The sequence below is a fragment of the Pteropus medius genome, unplaced genomic scaffold, assembly GCF_902729225.1.
Source record: "Pteropus medius unplaced genomic scaffold, Ma_sr-lr_union100, whole genome shotgun sequence".
Lineage (NCBI taxonomy): Eukaryota > Metazoa > Chordata > Mammalia > Chiroptera > Pteropodidae > Pteropus > Pteropus medius.
In genome coordinates this window covers 9,571,267-9,589,180 of record NW_024355990.1, presented here as the reverse complement: position 1 = coordinate 9,589,180, position 17,914 = coordinate 9,571,267, and the positions used below count along the sequence as shown (strand labels likewise).

The following is a 17,914-nucleotide window of genomic DNA, read 5'->3' as shown; positions in this document are numbered from 1 at the left end:
ACAGTGTTAAATTTTATCATTCAAGGCAAAGTTAGATTTGCTCCCTTCACTTTAAAATAAGTATATTTCCTACCATCATAGCAAAGCACCAACAAACTAGCAATCTAGTATAATACCTAAGAATATATAAAGACATCCCAGATGTATCTGTTTTGGCTAGGACTCGAAGAACAACCTAAACTTTTTTGATTTGTCGAATTCAAGGGCAGACGGTGGGCTGCCTTTCTGCTCATTAGATGATTTCACCCACCAAATATCCTTGGAAGAATCTTGAAAAGAGCATCAGTTGGTGCACAGTGCTATTTGTTTAGAATTAAATTAAGCCTAACAGAGATGGAGAGTGAGAGACAACGACTGACTTCGCCTCCACAAAGGGCTGAATGTCGAGTGACCTCTAAAACTAGTTGTTGCCATACAAGAAAGTTATCTTAGACTTCGGAGTTACTCCAAGTCCCTGGACTGTATTGCGATAATACAGCAGTAGGTTTTGCTTTATGAAAAGAGAGAGGGCAAACTAGGGGGGAGAAGGCATCTGTCGCTTCTAGTGAGTTAAGCCTTCTAAAAATATTCCTCTTTTAGTGACCACTTGTTAGTTTGACCCTTTGTTCTTTTACTCTGGAAATAGAACCTTCTAAACTCCCCGCCTCTCTCCCTGTGTTTGCGAAATGGTGATAATGTCTGAACCACAGAGGCAGAGACTTCATTTTGCAGGCGCAGCTTTTGGAGACGAGGGGTTGTGATGAATGAAAGAGGAAACATTCCAGTTATTCTCGCAAAGGCTGAAGAACTATATTTTCTTCATTTAAAATATTGTGTTCTTTCCAATGATTCTAAAGAAACATACTCTGAGCTCAGTGATCAAGTCCTACCGTCCGTACTGTGTTTAGTGCTTCAGTGAGCTGTTGATCGATCACGATGAAAGAAAGCATTCTCTTGGGAACTAGCCAACTTTGCAATCAATTTCGCATTAGACTGATGTCTGGACTAGGCAGGGAAGACCCCACGAGATTTTTTAAATGCCTGTGTGATTATGGAGTCTTGAAAGCACAGTCAGGGGACTGTCCTATGAAAATCATTGGGCCGAAGTCAGGAGGCACCAGCTTTCGATTAGAAGGAGATCCTTGCTTTTCTTCCTCTTTCCCTCTCTCCTTCTCTTCCTCTCTCCCTTCCTCCTCTTTTTTGTTTCTTTTTCTTTTAAATAAGCTTTCTCTTTCCTTCTTCAGATTATAAGAATAATCATGCTCACTCTAGAGAGTAGTGACGTGGACGGCTGTGCTCTTGCGCCAGAACCAAACTTGAGTTTGAAATCTGGTTCCATCGCCAACCAGCTGTGTTACCTTGCAGAAGTCACTTACCCTGTACACCTCAGTTACCCGAGCGTTAATGGGTACACTAATGCTAGTTACTTCCCAGAGGTGGTGTGGTGTGGATTTCATAAGACATTCGTATACACACATGGGCCAGGTACATAGTGAGAGCTCAAAATACTGTTTCATTAATAATAATAATAATAATAATAATAATAATAATAAAACAGAAAAAAATACATAACTAAAACTACCTATAATTCAACTGCTGGAAAATAAACTTTACCTCCAGGTACACTTTTACATTCTCGAATTTCCAAATGAAGGCTACCAAATTAGTTAATCAATATTTATTTAGCCTGATGCCATGCTATGTAATGAAAGGTATATAAAGCCAACATTTTCTGACTTTCTTCTGGCTAATAATCTTTCTAGTATTCCCTCATTCATCATTGACTCGTGCAAAGATAATTTTCACACCTTTTATATGCCAGACACTGTTCTAGGTATTGGAGGCGTGATAGTGAACAAAACAAAAAACTTGCTCTCATGCAGCTTACATTTCTGTGTGTGAGAGAGAGAATAAAGAAACTAGTAAACTAAATATAATAGGCAGAAGGTGATACACGTGGAGTGAGTGAGAGCATGATGTGTGCTACTGGAACTGGGCAGAAAGTTTGAAATAAGACCCTAGACCCAAAGGTGGGGCGGCAAGCGCTGAGACCATCTGGGGAAGGTGGTGTTTCAGGTGGAGGTGGCCCGGGCTTGCTTGAGCAACAGCAAGGATGTCAGTGTGGCTGGAGGGATGCGTGAGAGGACAGTAGAGGGGGAGAGATCAGAGGCTGGTGACAGCCAGACCATCGGGACCTGGAGGCCGCTGCCGGTCTTCTTTGCCCATTTACAACCTCATTGGCCCGCGATCTCCTTTGACCTCTGAAACGCAAGAGGACTGACATGTGTCCTTCCTTGGCAGAAGCTTGAAGAGCCAGCATGTGCCGTTCCAACATTTCTTTCTCCCTCTCACAATGTTCTAGAAAGAAGTCACTTTTAAACTTGAGGTCTGGTGTGAAGACAATATGAAACCACATTTCAGGCCACTTAGTGGATACGCAATGTGAGTGAGAAGTAAACTTTCAGAGGGCTGTTTTGTCCAGCCTGTTTCTGAACTGGGCTGGTCTTACAGTTGTATTCACATAGTATTTTAAATAATATTTTTTAAACTTAAATTGTTCACATAAAAAAAAAAAACAACTAAGTGGGAGGAAGCTCTTGGAATAGCTGAATCCTCCCCTGTCCACTCCCTGCTCTTCTGCATCCAGGCTTCAGAGGGGCCACCACCTCTTGTGTAGCAGTGGCTGTCCCATTTGTCTCCCTGCCAAACTTGTCTCCACACTGCTGCCAAAGCAATGTTTCAACATGCAAATTTAATCATGTCTATTCCCTATTTAAAGCCTGTTAGTGGAAAAGTACAAAAATACATACAGGGTCTGAAAAGATTGAGCATCAAAAATATTGAAAGGGAAATTTTCACAATGTTATGTGATAGTTTCTGGGTGGTGGGATTGCGGATGATTTTAATTTTCTTTTTAGTACTTTTCCATATTAGGAAGGTAGAAAAAAAACCCCACGTCATCCAAAGGGGAGGGGAAAAAAGCCTTTTACTGGCTCGTAGCAGATTAAGAAGGCCAAGGACCTTTGACAGTCTTTCCATTGACAGATCAAGTTCAATGTCCTTCTCTTTGGATCTGGCCTGGCCGAAGTCATTTCCTCGGTCAAGACAATGTGGCAGGAATGATGTTCTGGGACTTGAAGCTTAGGTCATAAAAGCGATGCAGCTTTTACCGGGCTTTCTTGGGACACTCTCGGGAGCCGTGGGCCATCGTGAAGGTGGCCTGGCACCTTGAGGTGTCCATACTCCAAGTGCAGCGGGGCCCAGTCCTTTAGTCTGCCCCGCCACGGCAGCAGACATGTGAGTGAAGCCATCTGAATCCTTCAGACCCACCCATCTGTCCGCTGAACACCACCCAGTGACCTCAGTCAACGCAGCATCATGCAAAAGAATCATCCAGCTGAGTTCTGGCAAAGTTCCTGATCCACAAAATCATGAGATATAATGATTGTGGCTTTAAGGGTTCGGTTAATTTGTTAGGTGGCAGTAGATAGCTGTGTGTTAGTTTCCTATTGCTGCTGTAACAAATTTTCACAAACTTAGTGCCTGAAAAGAACACAAATTTATGATCTGGAGTTCCGGAGGCCTGGAATGGGTCTCGTAGGCTAAACCCAAGGTGTTGGCAGGGCTGCGTTTCCCCTGGAAGCTCCAGGAAGCATTCCCGTTCTTGCTTTTCACACTCTGGAAGCTGTCCACAGTCCTCCTTTTTATCTTTAAAGCCAGCAGTGGCCGGTCAAGTCCTTCTCGCATGGTCTCACTCTGACACTGGCTCTTCTGCCACCCTCTTCCACATTTAAGGGCCCTTGCGATTATGTTGGACCCACCCAGATAATCCGGGGTGATCTCCTTATCCTAAGGTCATCTGATCAGCAACCCCCCTCTGCCAAGTAATGTATCACGCTTCCTGGGGAGTAGGATTGGGCCTTTTGGAGTGGGGGCATCACTCTGCTGAGTATAGACTGTGAGCTCTTACAGTACAGAGGCTATGAATTACCTGTAACTCTCCAAGGTATAGCAGAAACAGGCACTTAATGACAGGTATTCCGGGATACAGAGCTATGAATAAGATGGGAGATTTGTCCAGAAGGAGTGTATACTCCAGAGCAGGGGCCAGCAAACTATGGTCTCCCGAATTTTTTTGGTACAGCTCACAAGCTAAGAATGAGCTTTACAATTTCAAGTGGTTTAAAAAAATTCAAAAGAATAATATTTTGTGACATGTGAAAATCACAGGAGATTTAATTTTAAGTGTCTCTAAACAAAATGTTATTGGAACAAAGCCATGCCCACTCATTTGTGCATCATCAATAGCCACTTTCTTGTTATATTAGTGGAGTTGAGGACTTGTGACAGAGACCATGTGGCTGCAAGGTCTAGAACAATGACTGCTTAGCTCTTTACAGAAGAAGTTGCTGATCCTTGCTCTAGACTTGCCATGTGCAGTAGAATTTTTGTGATCGTGGAAATGTTCTCTCTCACACGTGATGGTCACTAGCCACATGTGGCACTTTAAGTGAGGCTAGTGCCACTGAAGAACTGACTTATGCTTTGTGTGATTATAATTGATTTCAATTTAAAGAGCCACCTGTGACTAGTGACTACTGCATGGGACAGCTCAGCACTAGGAGGAGAGATGATGATTATGAAGATGCTGACAGTGATGTGATAGTTTCATCATGTACCAGGAACTGTGCCGAGAGAGCAAGGATGATGCTCTTACCATTCTTTTTTTTACAGAAGAGAAAATTGAAGCTTAGAGAGATTAAGTGACTCACCTAAGGTCACATAGTTTAGTGAATAGCAAAGGTGGGACCCAGGTAGACTAACTCCAGAGCTGTCACTCTAACATGAGACTATCCTGCTTCAGTAAAATAAGACATATATACATTGAATTACAACGTATAACAGAATGTGATGAGTGCTATGGAAAAAGTAAAAACAAGGTTGAGAAATGAAGGAAGAACATCTGACCAGGGAGAGAAGAGACATCTTCATGGCTGCCAAACCACTTAAGCTGGGCTGTGACATTTGGGCGGGATTTTGACAGATAGCTATGTGCTTGTACGCATGGAGGACGCAATGTCCTAGACAAGGTGTGGTGTTGGGAAGGTGGACGAGGTGTTGATGGATTGAAGAGCAAGCTGGTTCGAAAACCCATATGAGAACCTCATTAGCCAAGGACCACGCACGTTTTCCTGACAGATGGCTGCATTCCTCTCTTCTATCAATAACAGCTATATAAATGACCATTTCTCCCTTTTTGCTTTGACTGGAAGTTTAGTGTCAATCTCGAGCTTAACTGTAGCAACAGTAGGAAAACATTACAGCTTGAATATTTGTGTTTCGATATTCTCCCTTCTCCCCGCCGCCCCGCCCCCCGCCATCCAAGCTCGATTTCTGCTCTTATTTGTGTTTTCCCTGATCTTGACATTGATTCTTATTCATGTTTTAATATAATTTTATTATATGCTTATTTATTGCAACGCTCCTTCGGTCTTTTTGTAAATGTGTCTGGGTGTAAGTAACAAAGTAGGTTCAAGCTAGGTGAGGATCTAGGGAGAATGCGAGAAGATACGTCTGAAAAGATAAGAGGTCAGTCTGAAAGATAAGTCGGTGTCAGGCACTGCCCAGGGAGGCTCAAGCGGCTGGGCGGCTGTTTCTGCCTGGAAGAAGTATCCGCGAGCCAGCCAGGTGCATTCCCTATGCTCTTTCCTCCGCAGCCTTGGCTGGGATCCTGGCGGCTCCCCACCCAGTTGTTGGAAACCTGGCAGTTGACCCTACTTCCATCCCATGCTGCTGCCCCCTCACTTCCTGGACTGGCTCTGGTGTCTGTTGGTGTCTTCTCCGAGTGTTAATTCCCAAACATCCTCGGTTTCAAACTTGTTGTAGGCATCAGAGGACACGCTGGCGTCCTATAATCTCTCTAAAGCATACCCTGATCAGGCTCCTCCTCTCCTTGAAGGTCTTTATTTGCTCTCAGGTAAAAAGGTCAAGTTCATGAGCTTGGCTCAAAGTCCTGGTTCACGTTTCAGATCTACCTCTTCTTAGCCATGTGACTTTGGGCAAGTTATTAAACCTCTCTATGCCCAGATGCCTCGTCTGTAAAATGGAAATAACAATAGTACCTACCACAGAAGGTTCTGGTGAGGATTAGCTGAGTTAACATACGTAAAATATGAGAACGGCTCCTGGCACAAAGTACGCACCGTGCGTGTGTGTCAGCCCGATTGTCATGAGCTTGTCAAACTCATCTTTTGCCAGTTCCCCTCACACCGTTTCTGGTTCCACGTGTCCTGAATTACTTGCAGTTTCCCAAATGCCTTCCAGCCTGTTCCCTCTTACCTTTAGGTGTTCCTCCCCGCCCCAACCCCTTCACCAACCCTTCCTCATTCTTATGTCAGCTGAGATGCCACCTCCTCTGGGAAGCCATCCCTGACTACTCTCCACCCTCCCTCCCCCATGTGAATTTTTCTGTCTCCCCCAGAGACCAGGGATCGTGTGTGCCTCACCCTTGTAGGAATTGTCACAGTTTTTGGTGGAGTAGGTACACATTAAATCATTGTTGAATAAATGGATGACTGCCCTGGTCAACCTGAGGTATACTGGAGACAAAAAAATGTATGCGTTAGAATGATGGAAATCTGAAATAAGGTGACATAAAGTTCCAGCCACATAATTTCAAAACTGGGGTGAATTCTAAACTGTTTACACTATTGCCACTTGGTGGCGCCACTTTAGCTGGTAACCAACAACACCCACCAGCCTTCTTTGGGGTGTCTTAAATTCCCGGGTGCTTCGGGACATTGTGCTTTGCATAAGATGTTAGCACCTTATGTACCAGACTAGGACTGAAGGATTCATGGGTGGTAGGAAAATGGGGAAGAGCAGGGGAATGCTGAGACAGGAACTTGGACAGTATCGAGGGGATCTGAAGATAAGAAGTTTCTACGAGAACCTTGGGGGGGTGGAGGGGAGGGAGCATGACCAGGAGCTAGCTGAAAATCCAGAATGCCAAACTCAATTTGGTGGAGGCAGGAGCGGGGGAAGGGAGAAAGACGTCAGTAGATAAGACTAATTTAGCAACCTGGGGTGAGGGAACAATCAGAAAGGGGCCCCGGATTCCATCGCGGGATCCAAACCTAGGAGCAGACAGGGCTGGGGCGGCATGCCAGGGGTCAGTGCAGAAGGGCCAGCCAAAAGAGCTGCTCAGCAATAACCATCATTAAGACTACTACCTATAGCTGTTTATTTCAAAGTGGAAAAGGCATATCGCAGGGGTCCCCAACCCCCAGGCAGCGGACCGGACCGGTACCAGTCTGTGGCCTGTTAGGACCCAGGCCTCACAGCAGGAGATGAGTGGCCAGCAAGCAAGTGAAGCTTCATCTGTATTTGCAGCCGCTCCCCAGCGCTAGCATCACCGCCTCAGCTCCACCTCAGATCATCGGGCATCAGATTCTCATTGGAGCACCGGTCCCTGGTGCCAAAAAGGTCGTGGACCGCTGGTATGTAGCTTATCTCAGTGTAGGTGTTAATTTTTCTACGTGTTTCTTCAAGTTACAGAGGAGAATTTTTTGTGTTCGTCCTCTACACAGAATTAGATGCCCACTGATGAGAGCCCCCTGCTCTGGGCTGCCACCTGAATTCAAGCGTGCATGGACCAGCGTTGGTCAAAGTGAGGCTCTCCAAGTACTTGTGACTTGTGACTGGGTCATCATGGTCACAGTCTCCTGGTCCTCCCTTCATGGATGACTATGAAGACTATGCATTAACTAACAGGTCATTTCCTAATTATCCCAACAGGAACCGAAAGACTTTTATATCATTATTTTCCAGGACAGATTATGGACTTATGTCAGCCAGAGTTCTTATACGTAAGCAAAGAAACAAACCCTAGACGACCTAAGTAGAAATGGAATTTATTGAACGTATAGTGGGGTAACTCACAGAACTTCTGGGAAGGCGTGAGAACCAGGCTCGGGGAATGTGCCGACTGGGGCTGACCTCAAAAGCATGTTGCGGAAGTGGCTGGGTAAGGGCACTGTTCAGGATTTGCCCCATGCGATGTGGGTGGAAAAGCAGTCAGTGAAAACAGTGCAGCCTTGACATTCTGGATATTTTCCCTGCGTCTTTTGATATAAGTTTCAAATGAACATTAAGCAGCATGACAGCTTTGTGATTACTTACTCTCTAGTCTCCTGCTGGCCGGTCCATGCAAATGTGGAGAGACGGCTCCGAGCATATGTCCCCTTTTTTGGCAGATCAGAAGTGTCGTCTTGGTTTTTTCCAGTGTCTCACCTGTGCGGTGACTTGCTTTGACTCTCCTTTTCTCACGCCATCTCTTTGCAGCATTTGTCTCCTTCTCGAAACAATTGCTTCCCTTGTCTTTTGTGCCCCCTATTCTCTGCTGGTTTGCTGCCTGCTTTGTAAATGTACCTGCTGGGTCCCCTTCTTCCCTTTATCCTCTCATCCTTGGCCTTTCTCATACCACCTTCCTTCTTCCCTTCTTTCTCAAAGCCCTCTACTGGGAGGGATTTCAATTTATTCCCATAGCACTGTAATTAATCAGTTGATTTCAAAGCCCTTAGCTCTCTCCTAAACTTCCAACCAGCAAGCAACTGGAAAGCCCTCACAGATGTCCCATGGTCCCTCAAATTAAAAATATTCCACACTGAACCTGGCTCCATCCCATCTATCCCCGCTGCTCCACCTCTGTTCTCTGAATAAGTGAACTAGAGTAGCATTAATTCATTGTCCAAGTCCCAGGCATCATCCCTGAGTCCCCTCTCCCTTGCATTCTCCACATCAATCCCTAGACTCTGTCACTCCTATTCTTTAATATCTCTGAAATCTGTCCAGATCTTTTTACCTGCATCAGAACATTTTGTTCCCCCCAGTCTAAGCCATCACCACCCCTCACCTGTATCACTGCAACAGACTCCTAACAAGTGTCCTTGCTCCGGGCTCCTTCACACTCCCTACTTCTGTCCTTGCTCCATTATAGGCAGAATGATGAAGTATGTACTTGGCTGCATCTCTTCCCTGCATGCAACCACTCAACAGAAGCCCAGTGGCTCTAAGAAGAAAATTCAAACTTCTAAGGCAGGTTTGACAAATTGTGGCTTGTGGGTTGACTCTGGCCTACCACTTCTTCTTGTACAGCCTACTAGCTAAGAATAATTCTTACATTTTTAAATTGTTGGAAAAAAATCAAAAGATTGTGATCTGAAAGTTATATGGACTTTATCCAAAATATACAAAGAAGTCTTCGAACTCAACAAGAAAACAAACAACCCAATGAAAAAAATGGGCAAAGGACACCTCACCAAAGAAGATAGACAGGTGGCAAATAAACATATAAAAAGATGCTCAACATCATATGCTATTAAGGAATTGCAAATTAAAACAGCAATGAGTTGCCACTGCACACCTCATAGAATGTCTAAAATCCAAAATACCGACAACACTTAATGCTGATGAGGATGTGGAGCAACGGGAACAGTCATTCATTGCTGGTGGGATTGCAAAATGGTACAACCACTCTGGAAGACAGTTTGGCAGCGTCTTACCAAACTAAACATATTGTTGCCATAGGATCCAGCAATTGTGCTGCTTGGTATTTACCCAAGTGAGCTAAAAACTTCAGATCACATAAAAACCTGCATACGAATGTTTATGGAAGCTTTGGTCATAATTGCCAAAACTTGGAAGTAACAAAGATGTCCCTCGATAGGTGAATGGATTAACAAATGGTGGCACATCCAGACAATGGGCTATTATTCAGCACTATAGATAAATGAGCTATCGAGTCATGAAAAGATATGGAAGAACTTTAAATGCATGATGCCAAGTGAAAGAAACCAGTCTGAAAGGCTGTATACGGTATGATTCCAACTACGTGACATTACGGAAAAGGCAGCTCTGGAGAGAGTAAAATGATCTGTGGTTGCCAGCAGCTGGCAGAAGAAAGGTAGGGATAAATAATGGAACAGGGTGGATTTTTAAGGCAATGAAACTATTCTGCGTAAAAATATTCTGTGTGATAGCATAATAGTAAATACTTGTCATTATACATTTGTCAAAAACCATAGAATGTACAGCACCAAGGGTGAACCCTGGTGTAAACTATGGACTTTAGTTAATAATAATGCATCAATATGGGCTCACTGATTGTAACGAATGTGCCACACTAATGCAAAATACTAATAGGGTAAACTGGATGGTGGGTAGGTATAGGGTGGTGTCTTGGAACTCTCTACCTTCTGCTCAACTTCTTTACAGACTTAAAACTGCTCCAGAAAAATGGTCTCTGAATTGAAAAATTATATCAATTTCAAATTTCAGTGTTCTTAAAGTTTTATTGGGACATGTCCATACCTTTCATTTACATATTGTCTATGGCGGCTTTTATGCTTTAATGGCCGAGTTGAGAAGTTGCCACAGTGACCAGATGACATGCAGACCCCGGGCCTAAGGCCCATCCAGGCCTCCTGCATCAGCCCCTTGCCCGCGTTCTGCACCATCCAGCCTCCCCCTGCCGTCTCCCGTCTCATCCTGGTTCAGCAATCCCGAACCATTTTCTCTGAAGGTCCATGCTCTTGCCCATCAGTTTCCTCTACTGGAAAGGCTGGGCAAGACTCACTGGTTCCCGCTGTGTCCCAGCACCGCTGTTGGGTGGCCTTCCCTGACCTCCTAGGTCTGAATTAAGTGCCCCGTCAGTGCTCCTTGACCCCCTCCCTCCTAGTTCGGCCTTTATCTGGAAAGCACCAGGTTCTTGCTGGTCCCCTGAGACTGTGAGCTTTTGAGGGTGGGGCCATGGCTCTTCACCTCTGCATCTCTGGCACCCTGTGCTTGCTGTGTAGATGCTCAGAAACATTTAAAAAGGCTTCTGGACCTGGTGTCCATGTGTGGATGGGCTTCACGATCTGCAAGCATGCTGAAACAGGAAGATGAATGTCATATATGTGCCTGTTTGTGCAGATTTTATGGGGAGAAAGCCCATTGTTTTCATGAGCTTCTCAAATGGGACCATAACCAATCGTGTGTGTGTGTGTGTGTGTGTGTGTGTGTGTGTGTGTGTGTGTGTATCCTGGAAGAGGTATAGATATATGGTCATTAAAATGCTGACAGGGATACATTAATGAGATTTGTTGACTTTGTCAGTTTGACAGTTAAAGTTTCCTGATCCTAGTGAACATACCTGAAAGGTCTGCGTCGGTAACAGACACATCACTATTTTTTAAAGCCTCAAATTGATGACCTACTGATTAGTGTTAGCATTAGTTAGAAATCGTGTAGGCATAGGAAATTGATCCAGAGGAAGAATATTTAGAAGAGATTCATACAAAGATCTAGGCTTGACTTGATTCACACTTGTGATGATTAATTTTATGTGTCAACCTGACCCAGTTTTTGGTCAAACACTAGTCCGGATGTTGTTGAGAAGGTATTTTTTAGTTGTAATTAACCGTTAATCAGTTGACTTTGTATATAGCAGATTACCCGCCATACTGTGTGTGGGCCTCGCCCAATCAGTTGAAGGCCTTAAGAAAAAAGATTGAGGTTCTCCAAGGAATTAGTTCTGCCTCCAGACTGCATTCAGACTCAAGGCAGCAACAGTAGCTCTTCCCTGGGTTTCTAGCCTGTCAACGTGCCCTGCGGATTTCAGCCTTGCCAATGTCCCCAATCACATGAGCCAGTTCTTTAAAATAATCTCTCTCTCTACACACACACACACACACACACACACACACACTCTCTATTGGTTATGTTTCTCTACAGAACCTAACAGTACTCTCTGTCTCCCTTGTTGAACATTGTGGATTTCAATATGTTATTTTGAATGAAGACAAGTTTTGGATGAAGATATTTTTACTTGGAAATCTCTTTAGCATTAGATCCAAGATGCCACTCTTCTGGTTTTGTGGTTCATATTTTCAATTAATGCTCAAGATAAACAGCCGTTCTCAGTTTAGATGAGCATTTGCCAGTGAGGAAATTAGGACGACTTGGCATTTGAATGCTTGCTGGAATTGGGTTAGGTGCGAAACCACAGCCTTGGGTGCCACAGGAAACAAATGCTCAGCTCCACTGCACACCACAAATAGGTGAAAAGTTCTCCCTGAAAATCTAAAATATGTGGATATGTCCTTAGCCAGTGGAAACTTTAACCGTAAGAAACACTAAGAAATGGGCCAGCAAAGTATTCTTTCCTTTTATGTATTAGTTCTTCATTCCGCCTCTGATTACTAAATGCAACGCTGCTGTTTATTTTGTTTTTAAAATTGTTTGCTAATTGTTTCACATTGTCACAGCAATTAAGGAATTTTTTTTTTTAAAGAGAAAATTTTACTTATGACCCAACCACCCTAGAAATTTAACTTTGTTGAAATTTCCGAGGACACAGGCCAAAGAAAGGCTGATAGACCTTGGAATCCAGGCCGGAAGGCCTCTGGAGAAGGGGAAACCACAGAAAATACAGAGGAACAATGGCCATTTCTGAAATGTAATTTACAAGTCGTTATTCTTGCAGCCATGCAGCGGCATCGAAAGCGCATTCACACCATTTAGAAACCACTGAGGCTGTTTGGTTTTTCAGAGCAGCTGTCTCCCTGAACTCTCCCCAGGCTCAACAACCTACTGCCCAATTTCCTTTTGCTCTTTGAAAGTCCCAGCCTATGAGGATTTGGCAGCTAGAACAAGGTTGAGCACGACTGACACAGGAAATGGCCCGTGGCTGGACTGGTGCCTGAATGCAGCTGAATGGGGACACACACTCCCCGGCCTTAGCAGGGAAGCAGCTGTCACTCAAAGCACTTAGTTCAATGTCACCAGCTTGCTTGTTCCCTCATTCTAAGTGTCTCGACTGTCCTAGGAAGGTAATGCTAGTGGTGGGACACAGTACAACTCAGTTTTAACCATGTAGTTTTGAGTAGTTCTTTAGGAAGGGGGAGGAGAAGCGAGAAGTAAACTAACATTTATTTATTGGATCCTACACTGTGATGGGCACTTTATTTATGCCTGTGCTACAAAGAAGAGTGATTGAAACCACTGCCTGTGTGGCCTTGGCCGTGTCACTTAACTCCTCCATGCCTCATTTCCCTTCTGTAACAATAACAGTAATAATAATACCTATGCCACAAAGTTATTATGCAAATTAAGTTAATTATTATGTGCAAAGCACTTAGAACAGTGCCAGGCTCATAGTGCATGCTATGTACATGTTTGCCATTATTATCTTTACTAGTTAATTTTAACACAGCCCTGCTTATCCTTTTATGATTGAGGAAACTGAGGCTCATGGAGATTAAGTCAATTACCGGAGATGGCAGAGCCTGAAACCAGACTCAGATTTACCTGACTGCCCTGTTTTCTTCTCAGTACAGGATCAGGCCTGCTTAATGCTATCGAATTCCCTTTGCTGCTTGCCAGTTCAGGGTTCAGTTTATTAGCTCTTCTTTGTACTGACAAGGGTGAAATCCTATATGACTGAGGCTCTGTCTTTAATCCCCCCTTCCTGGCCTTTTGTCAGGGTATCACCCATCCTTGGCAAAAGGCCAATGGTCAGCATGTGCGGGGGAGGGGTCCCCAGAGGAGAAACTTCCCTCCTCCAGTCCCCTGCCGTAGGCGTAATGGTTTTTCTGATGTTGCCTATGCTTTCTCTATCAAAAACCAGGGGATAACCATAATGAAATAAAATGTTCTGACCAGCAGGACCCTTACTATAGCCTGTTGGATTTAAGGGAACAGTTGGCTTCCTCCTAAGGGCAGGGCTGCCCAACAGAAATATAACACCAGCCATATGTATAATTAAAAAATTTCTAATAGCTAAAAAAAAGTTAAAAAAGGTGATATTAATCTTAATAATATTTAACCAAACATGTGCAAAATATTATTATTTCAAAATGGAATCAAAACAAAAATTATCAATGAGATAGTTTATGTAGTTTTTTTGTATTGTTTTAAATCCATTGTGTTTACACAGACAGCCCTTGAGCCGTATACCATGCGAGTACAACAGGTACCAGTCAGACACAAGGATACGTGTCCTTCAAGGGCCTTCGGTAATCGTTAGCGACTTTATATGTCAAACCGTCCCCTGCCCCTCCGTTCTTCGTCCACGAGCAAATACTCTGATGGAAAAATGGCTGAAAGAGTAAAGTCGCTCCCCCTTCCCAATCAACCTTGATCAGTGCAGTTTTTTTTTTGGGGGGGGCAGTTAAGCTTTCTCGTGCGGTCACAGGGCGTTTGTATCAATCTGCACGCTTTGTACATCTCATCAAGGGGGTCAGGCGTGATGATGGAGGGCATTTCCGATTCTAGAAGGACTCGGGCCTCTCTTGGACCCCGACAAAATCCTTTCCAGTGTCTTATGCCCATGGGGACAGTGTGGCCTCCACTGACGACAGCACCCCCGGAGGGGAGAGCAGCCCGATCTGCCAAGCGGACACTTGGCAGGGCTCAGATTTCCTGGACCGGATGACTGGGCCGAGCCCGGAGGCCCGCACCGCGCTGGCGGGGCACAGGATGCGCGGTCGGGAGTGCGCATCCTGGGCATCCGCCCGCGCTCGCCCCGCGGCGCAGCTGCCGCCGACTCCACGCGGCCTGGAAACGGCAGGAATTCCCGCCGGGGCCCCACGTCCTCCCCCAAGAGGGACCACGGGGCGGAGTTGCCCACCTGTCATCTGAGACGCCCCACGTGGGCCGGCTAGGGTGGGGGGCGGAGGCTGAAGGGAGAAAAGGCAGAGGCGGCGAGGGAGGCTGGAGTGAGAGTGGAGAGGAGAGAGGAGGGGAGGAGGAGAGGGGGAGAAAAGGGAGCTCTCGAAAGCCGCGCGGAGAGGGAGCGAAGAGCAGAAGGAAGAATAAAGAGAGACATCCAGAGAGGAACAGGTAAGGAGCGACAGGTGAACAGAGCAAGGAAGCGCCGTGCTAGAGAGACTGCGGAAAGAAGAGGCGGGAGTGAGGAAAGGGCTGCGGATAAGGGAGGAGGTAAGACAGGAGAACAGAAGAAAGATTCGAGGATGTGGAGGGGCAGGGGTCCTTCAGGGAGGGGCGGGAGAGAAATTGGGCCGTCGGGCCTTTAAGGTTGCCAAGGCGACGGCTCTGGCCAGAGCGAGGCGCATTGACGTCAGCAGCCGAGCGCTGATTGGCTGCGGGCGGGTCGTTTCCGGTGGAGCCGCCGCTGAGCCGCTATTGCAGAGTGGAGCTGGGCTGCGAAGGAAGTGCCTGCAGAGCCCAGCAAGCCGCAGACTCGCACTCGCATTCCAGCGCCCGCCGCTGCCTGTTCCCAGGTAAGTGGGGTCGACAAGGGACCCGGTGGGGCGAGCGTCGCCTCCCTGCCCCCCGTTTGGGGGCGCTGGACCGATCCAAGATGGCGTCACGGGGAGCGACCTGCAGGGGGACGGCCGCACCCCCTGCCCCTCCCCGGCTTCGGCGGGCGCCTCCCCGCAGGCCTCACGCCCCGGGCCGCGCCCCCGATTCTGCACCCCCGAGGTCCTCAGGCAGCCGTAACGTCCGCTCCGGTGCGGGGCTTCCCGGCCGCCCCGCCCCCCGCCCGCGGGCTCCCCCCACTGCGTGTTGTTCAGGCCCCGGCCCTCCGCGGCCTTCAGCGGCCCTCCGCGGCCGTCGGGCTCCCGCCGCCTCCGCCCCCGCACGCCGCCGCCTCCTCGCTCGCCTTCATTTCCTGAAGGACAACGGCTCGGTTTTACCGGAATCGGCCGTCGTTTCCTCCGCCGTTTCTGGCTGATCTTGAGATTTGGCAGTTCATATTTTCCTCTCTACTGTCTTCTCGTCATCTTCAGCGATCGCTTTTTCCTTCATCCCAGGATAACTCCCCCCTATCCCCAAGGATTTTAGCCTGGCTCCTAATTTTTTTTGTTCTATTTCACCTCCCTCCCTTTCCCGATTTTTTTTCCCCCTGAGGCCTCCTCGCCACCACTGTGGCCTTCTGACTAGAGTAGGATGAAGGATCTGCTTCTCTTCTTCAGTTTATGGCAGTGACTGTGGCATAAGTGAAGTGAAGGGCACTCTCCTGTCCTTCCTCTCGAAAATAGGCGATACCTGTTAACCCCTCCAGCTCAGTGCAGGTGTGATGCCACACGACTTTACTACTTGAGAGATCCCCAAAGGATTGGTCTTTTCAGCAGAGAAAGGAAAGCTTACGCTTCCTCCAGATGACCCCAAGGAAGTGTTCCTGCTTGGTCTTCTTGGGTACAGTCTGAATCAGCGAGTTTCTCAGAAATGTTTTAAAATATTTCCTTGCATATAATCTTTTTACAACTGAATTTTATCGCAGCTAAATTTCCAAAAGAGTAGAGACAATGCAGTGAAAATTTTAGAGTAATTTTGAGGAAGAGAAGCTGAATTTCTGGGCTCTTAAGACTAAGTATGAGTACCAAGTCAGTCTAGGTATTATTAGATTAAAAGTATTAAGAGCATTATATTTTCATATTCAGGGGTCCACATGGTGACTACGTTATCTTGGGGCATTTTGTTCATATGCTACCTTGTTACCAGTGCCTTCTTTTGGTCTTTTTAATACATTTCTTTGTTTCAAACAAAACAGTTTCATGTCTTAGACCCAATTCTCTCTACCAGCCAAAGGGCTGATCTTTGATTTCTCTGGTCAGTTGAATACATCTATTGATGTTCCTGAATGTCTCCATGTTTTGAAGCATAAAAGATATGATTTATCATTGGTGTTGGTGGCCTCACTATTATTTGAAATGCAGAAAATTCTGAAGGAGATTATCAATTCCTGTAATTGACGTGGAAATGTGGCTGGTATAAATCCATTCTCGAGTAAATGACTTTTTTAGTGTTTGTTCTGAAGTATCAGCATCATTCTTTTCTGTGTCCACTAACGTATGTTGTCAGGTAGCTGCGTACTTCTCATGGTCTCTTAATTAATCTGCTCTTTACTGACCCCTATGAAAGCTGTCAAAACATGAGTGACAGGGTAGCATTGTAGCTCTTTATTCCAATATTTCTTTGTGCTTTCACATTTACAGTTTCATTTCAGTGGTTTTGTGTGTGTGGTATTTGGGAAAGGCCCATTAGTATTGATTTCGTTTGCAGAGTAGAGAGAACTTGCTTTTATCTTCAAATCTTAATTGTTTAATAACTAGGAATAAGAAGGAAAGCAGTTTATGACTGTTTTTAAATTAATAAGCTTTCAATTCCAGGGTAAGGTTAGCTGCCCATTATTATCTATTTTACTTCACATCAAGGTGATTTGAAACCTCTAAAATTCAGTAAATACAGTTTACCTGTTGAATCTTGTAAGTTTAAAATTTATAGTATTTTAATATTTTCCTGTCCAGATGAAGAAAATGTTTAAACATTTTCCTGTCCAAATTTTTTAATTTACTTGGTAAATTTCTTTTTTTTAAGTAGGGATTTTCCCTTTTACCAGTGGGTAAGCATGTTATAATTTAGGTTTAGAATCTAGTAAGAGTCTGGAATAAAAGGTTTTAAAAACTCATCTGGCGTTCCTATTGTGCTTTAAATTTTTTTGATTATTCTAGTAGTTGGCTAATCAGATCCTTTGCTCCAGTGGTTTGCCAGGTGACATTAGGACAGTCTTCTGGGATTGGACTTACCTATAGGTAATGTCAGCTGTTCTTCATTGTGCTTATTTGCTTTCACTTAGAGCCTACTTCTGCGCCCTTGTAATTCTCTGTCCTGTTTACCATTTACACACTTCCCACGTCATCATGATTTCTTTTGCAGGGGGAGGACTGAATGAAATTCTCTTAAGGGCCCGACTCCCCAGCAGCCCGCCTCTGCAGGGGATAGTGTCTCATGCTTCCTCCTGGAGCTGAGGTTCTTGCCTCTTACTGTTGCTGCCTGCAGAACGTAGATCCTGCAGCAGGAACTGAATGAAGCACTTCTTTGGAAGAATCCTCTTTCTTTACATATCTTATTCTCTAGTCCCCACCTC

The 17,914-nt window shown here is 45.4% G+C and overlaps 1 protein-coding gene across 2 annotated transcripts in view; it reads left to right on the top strand.

The window, feature by feature from the left end:
- The first annotated feature begins 14,772 nt into the window (after window positions 1-14,772).
- PRKAR1A (protein kinase cAMP-dependent type I regulatory subunit alpha) overlaps window positions 14,773-17,914 on the top strand; it is a 17,515-nt gene continuing 14,373 nt past the window's right edge. Inside the window, exon 1 of one of the 2 annotated variants that reach the window (XM_039859849.1) lies at window positions 14,773-14,862. The gene's annotated coding sequence lies outside the window, so the exon portion shown is untranslated. Of the gene's footprint in view, window positions 14,863-15,112; window positions 15,264-17,914 lie in introns of those variants that run through there. The other variant, XM_039859848.1, reaches the window with a different exon arrangement.